Source organism: Myxine glutinosa, chromosome 1 (assembly GCF_964187855.1).
Source record: "Myxine glutinosa chromosome 1, kmMyxGlut1.1, whole genome shotgun sequence".
Taxonomy (NCBI): Eukaryota; Metazoa; Chordata; class Myxini; order Myxiniformes; family Myxinidae; genus Myxine; species Myxine glutinosa.
In genome coordinates, this window is record NC_136261.1 from 312,404,255 (window position 1) to 312,410,254 (window position 6,000).

Here is a 6,000-nt window from a genome sequence, read left to right on the forward strand (position 1 = left end):
TTTGGGCCAGTTGCCAGTGTGTACATAAGGAGGATGGGGTGACGAGGCAGGGGATGTAAGTGTATTTATACTGCTCATTAAACTGAATTAACATTGTAATTATTATTTCCCTTATATTTACCTCCGCCACCAAAGGTGGATGGAGGTTATGTTTTCACCCCTGTCTGTTTGTTAATTACGAAAATCGAAGATTTTTCAAGTATATTGGTTGGTCTTGTGCGTTATTACTTGGCAAAATTTTTTTTTTTAACAAGTATGTTGATCGCTCCGGTTTGTGTGTTTCTTTGTTTGTCTGTCCGCTCACTTATATTTACCTACAGGTCACAATTTTAAACCGATCTTCACGAAACCTCACCAAATGGTAGAGTTCGTCGTCCAACAAAATCCTATATATTTTTGAGGTCAAAAGGTCAACCACTTTTTCGAATTTCTAAAATCCTCAATTTTCCTCCGATTGACTTGAAATTTTCAGAGGATTTACATATATGGTCACTGAATTCAATCCCCAACTATTTGTTATGTCAACATAGGTCAAAAGGTCAACATAGGCCAGATTTCTAAAATCCTAAATTTTCATCCGATTGACTGGAAATTTTCAGAGGTTTTGCATATCTGGTCACTGAATTCAACCACCAACTATTTTTGATGTCAACATAGGACAAAAGGTCAACATAGGCCAAATTTCTAAAATCCTAAATTTTCATGCAATTAACTTCAAATTTGAAGAGGACTTGCATATCTGGTCACTGAATTCAACCACCAACTATTTTTGATGTCAACATAGGCCAAATTTCTAAAATCCTCAATTTTAGTCCAATGAACTTGAAATTTTCAGAGTATTTGCATATATGGTCAATGAATTCAACCCCCAACTATTTGTTATGTCAACATAGGTCAAAAGGTCAACATAGGCCAGATTTCTAAAATCCTCAATTTTCATCCGATTGACTTGAAATTTTCAGAGGATTTGCATATCGGCTCACTGAATTCAACCACCAACTATTTTTGATGTCAACATAGGCCAAATTTCTAAAATCCTCAATTTTAGTCCAATGAACTTGAAATTTTCAGAGGATTTGCATATATGGTCAATGAATTCAACCCCCAACTATTTGTTATGTCAACATAGGTCAAAAGGTCAACATAGGCCAGATTTCTAAAATCCTCAATTTTCATCCAATTAACTTGAAATTTTCAGAGGATTTGCATATCTGGTCACTGAATTCAACCACCAACTATTTTTGATGTCAACATAGGTCAAAAGGTCAACATAGGCCAGATTTCTAAAATCCTCAATTTTCATCCGATTGACTTGAAATTTTCAGAGGATTTACATATCGGCTCACTGAATTCAACCACCAACTATTTTTGATGTCAACATAGGCCAAATTTCTAAAATCCTCAATTTTAGTCCAATGAACTTGAAATTTTCAGAGGATTTGCATATATGGTCAATGAATTCAACCCCCAACTATTTGTTATGTCAACATAGGTCAAAAGGTCAACATAGGCCAGATTTCTAAAATCCTCAATTTTCTTCCGATTGACTTGAAATTTTCAGAGGATTTGCATATCTGGTCACTGAATTCAACCCCCAACTATATGTTAATATGTCAACATAGGCCAAAAGGTCAACATAGGCTAGATTTCTAAAATCCTCAATTTTCATCCGATTGACTTGAAATTTGTAGAGGTTTTGCATATCTGGTCACTGAATTCAACACCCAACTATTTTTATGTCAACGTAGGCCAAAAGGTCAACATAGGCCAAATTGCTGAAATCCTCAATTTTCATCTGATTGACTTGAAATGTAAGAGGATTTGCATACCAGTTCACTGAATTAAACCACCAATTATTTTTGAGGTCATCATAGGCCAACAACCTATTTTAGGGATTTTGCAAGTATCGCGCTATGTATGACATATTTCTTGTTTGTCTGTCTGTCTGTGAACAAGATATCGCAAAGTTGTGGACGGATTTGGATGAAATTTGGCAGAGAGGTAGTGTATGTGACAAGGATGAAATGATTATATTTTGGTGAAGATCCGGATTCGGATCTGGCTTGTAGAATTTTTAAAAAGTGATTCTTCACTATTGGGAGATTGGGCCAAAAACGATACATAGCAGGATATCTCAAAAAGTTATGAACGAATTTGGACGAAACTTGGTGGACTGGTTGAGTGTCTGACAAGGACGATTCGATTCGATTTTGGTGAAGATCTGAATATGGATTCAGATACGATAATTATTTATTTTTAAGTGATTCCTCAGCATTGAGAGATCGGGCGAAAGCGATATATAACATGATATTTGAAAAAGTTATGGACGAGTTATGACTAAACTTGGTGGACGAGTTGGTTTGGTGACAAGAACAAGCCGATTAGATTGTGGTTCAGGTCCGAATCCAGATCCGGCCTATCAGTGGGATCCAAAATATAAACTGTTCAGCCTGGCGGAGGTATGCGCTCTACCGAGTGCCATTCTAGTTATTTCCTGTTTTTCAACTTTTTGCTCAATTGATGTTACATTTTTTGTAAGTTGTCAAGCTGAGATTGATGTTTCTCAGTCATCTTTCCAAAAGGACATAATTAAAGGGAAATTGTGTGCTCATCAAATGGTATTATTTATCTAACATTTGTTGTTTGAGGTTGTGTACAAGGGTTAAATACCAACGGTTATCTGCCCACCTACTTGACAGAAAAGGTACTGGTACCATTGATGAACTTTCTTCATGTCATTATTCTACATCATATCTGCATACTTCAATTCACTTTGTCCAGGTGTTAACCAACTTTTAGATCCCAGTACAGAAGCTTTCCCTTTGAAGTGTCAAAATCCTCAGACGATGCTAAACTTCTTAACCCAAGCTACATTGGGCATATCTGGTAAATTATTCTTTTTTTTTTTTTGGTGTTGATTGTGATCGGGGAGGGATGAGGGGTGTGATTGATATTTTTATTCTGCATCACCATTAATTTAAGAAGGGTTCAAATGACGTCCAGTGCCGCAACCCGCGAAAAAGTTTTGTGTACGGATGACGTTACTACACGTCATCGACTATACCTATAAATAGATCGTCAGTACGTGGTTGCATTCCCGTACCAAAATGCCAAATTAATCCTGTACCGGGGGTATTTTTATAAAAAAAAAATCCCGTACTCAAAGGGTTAAATGAAGCTTTAAATCGACCAAGCTGGTCACCATGTCTTTGGTACTCGATGGCATTATTGGTCCCCTTCTTGAAATCAAATCATATGAAATTACTAGGTGTATCTGGCTGGCAGGATGGCCGAGAGGTATGCACACTCGCCTCTAAGCTGTGTAGCTTGGGTTTGAATCCCGACCCAGCTATAAACTGCCATCCTGGTATTTCACAGGCAGTGTTATTCATCAATGTGTCCCTCGGATGGACGTTCAACGTGCTTTGCTGGTGGAAGTTAAAGATCGCATGGTGTCCTTAGCGAAGAGTAGAGGAGCTATTGCCAGCACCATTGCCAAATTCAAAATTCTTGCCCTACCCAGCAACTGGCAGTGCATCAGCGGCACAGCCGCACCCTCAGCCAATGATGCTACCCCACAGCCTTGTGCTGCATACAAATGAAGAAGAAGACGAGGTGTATCAGTAGGTCGAATACCAAGATCATCAAAAACATTTACTTCAAAGGTCATAAGCGGAGTTACAGAACATTTCGGATGACTTTTGTGTATCCGTTCTTCTTCCTTCGTATACAGCACATGGTTGCCAGTGGCATGATTGGCTGAGGGGGGTGGGGCCGCCCCCTGCAGGTGAGGGCAGGAATTTTGCCAGGGTCTTGGTGTGTATGTCTGTTTTAGGTATGTGAGGATTGTTGCCAGAGCCATGATACTAATTCCCTTTTAATAAGAATGAAAATTATTTAAAGTAGATTTTCTGTGTTTTTGAATTGTCTGAAAATTTCTAATGGCATTAGAATTTGAGTGATTTTGTTGATTTGCCATTTCATCATTGATTTATGGGGAAGGGGGTAAATTAAGGGTTAAAATAAATCCCCACAGCTATGAGCAAAAAGGAACTATTCTCAGCCCAGATGCTAATCCTTTGCTATGTACTGTATTAGAGTTTCCAGCCATTGGTGCACATTTGACCCAGTAGTGAATTATCTAATTTGCTCTGAATTTTTTTTGAAAAGAGAAAAACATTTTGACTCTCCCTCTTTACATTTTTGACTCTTGAATCGTATTCTTTTGCAAGATTTTACCAACACCCGAAGGACAAAAACACCACTAGTTGTTTGGAAGTAGCATTGCATCAGTGCAGGGGTCAAATGACATGAAAGTGAGTAAATAATTTATATTATTACATACAAAAGGCCGAAAAAGGCCAACCCCCGCTTGCAGGGAAAAATGGCCTCTAAAGGTGGTTTTTTAAAATTTTATACAAACGACATTTGCCACATTTATTTTCCACATCACGATATTAAAACGCTGCTCCTGTTCGACATAATAGCTTCTGTACTTTAAGTTGATCATTTAGTGAACTTTGGATTGCTTTACGTTTTAATAATGGTGCAGGTATTTAATCAGGACTAATGGTGCTAGAATGGTGAATATAATGATGGTATAATGATGATAATGATAATGAATGATAATATAATAATATAATGAAAATATAATCTTACTATAATGCACCAAATGTCCGTCCGTCTGTCCGTTCGAAGGTACCGCAAAAACGGCTGAACCGATCGCAACGATATTTTGGGTGGGTAATCCTAGGACCCCCTGGAGTAAAATGATTGTATTGTTTGTCTATATTGTTTTTCCAATTTTTCCAAACACGATGGAATAATATTTACCGATATGAACAGTGATGTGGCTTTTGTTGAAATTCCACAAATACTGTTTATTCTTCGTACCAGGAGAGAGTAGATCGACTCCTGACAAACTCTTCCTATATAAACGTGCGGCTCCGAAGTAACACGGCAGCGTGTGCAAAGCGACTGAGAAACAGGTGTAGCGGCCGATTCCGTGTTACAGATTCGGCGCGCACTCTTCACACATAAACGTGCGACTGAGAAAGACGTGTAGCGGCCGCTTTCATTTTGCAGAATTCAATCTTTTTTCAAAATGGGCGCCATGTACTGTTTAGATTTTGATGGTTTGCGTGTGATATGATTCAATGGATGTTTATATAAATCGTTTAAAATAAAAAAAGCCTTCAATTGCTGATATTTTGTCTTTTCATTTTGGCTTCCCAATTGAAGCCCCGCCCGTAGGGCGCCGGATACCGTTTGCTAGTGATATATAATATAATGATGATAATAATGATAATATAATGATAATCTTATGATAATTCACCAAATGTCTCTGTCTGTCTGTCTGTTCCCAGGTACCGCAAAAATGGCTGAACCGATCGCAACAAAATTTTGGATGGGTAATCCTGGGACCCCGTGGAGTAAAATAGGCTATATTGTTTTTCCATTTTTTTTTCAATTTTCCAATTTTTCAAATTTTCCAGTTTTTCCAAACACGATGGAATACTATTTACCGATATGAACAGTGATGTGGCTTTTATTGAAATTCTACAAATACTGTTCAGATTTTGATTTGCGTGTGATATGATTTAACGGATGTTTATATAAATTGTTTAAAATAAAAAAAGCCTTCAATTTCTGATATTTTGCCTTTTCAATTGGGCCTCCCAATTGAAGCCCCGCCCATAGGGCGGGTACCGTTGCTAGTATATATAATGTGAATAAACAGAATAATGGTGCAGGAGTGCAGTATTAAATCGGAGAGACAAAGTTGAAAAGCATACGTCTTACATTGTGTACATGGTGCGTATGATGGAAATGAATTCCTACCGTATTTGCGTACGTAATAAATAGATGGCTTCGACAGACACAAGTTCTCTTTAAGATGATCTTACATGATGAGAGCATGCATGCCCCCTACTCCAATATTAATACCACTTTAAGAGGTTCTTGCACGATGAGAACCACCCCAACCCAATAATAATATTA

The 6,000-nt window shown here is 37.7% G+C and overlaps 1 protein-coding gene across 1 annotated transcript in view; it reads left to right on the forward strand.

The window, feature by feature from the left end:
* Positions 1 to 5,483, forward strand: part of CCNB1IP1 (cyclin B1 interacting protein 1) — a 160,474-nt gene extending 154,991 nt beyond the window's left edge. Inside the window, exon 6 of the mRNA XM_068136431.2 lies at positions 5,367 to 5,483. The gene's annotated coding sequence lies outside the window, so the exon portion shown is untranslated. The remainder of the gene's footprint in view (positions 1 to 5,366) is intronic.
* The last annotated feature ends 517 nt before the right edge of the window (positions 5,484 to 6,000 follow it).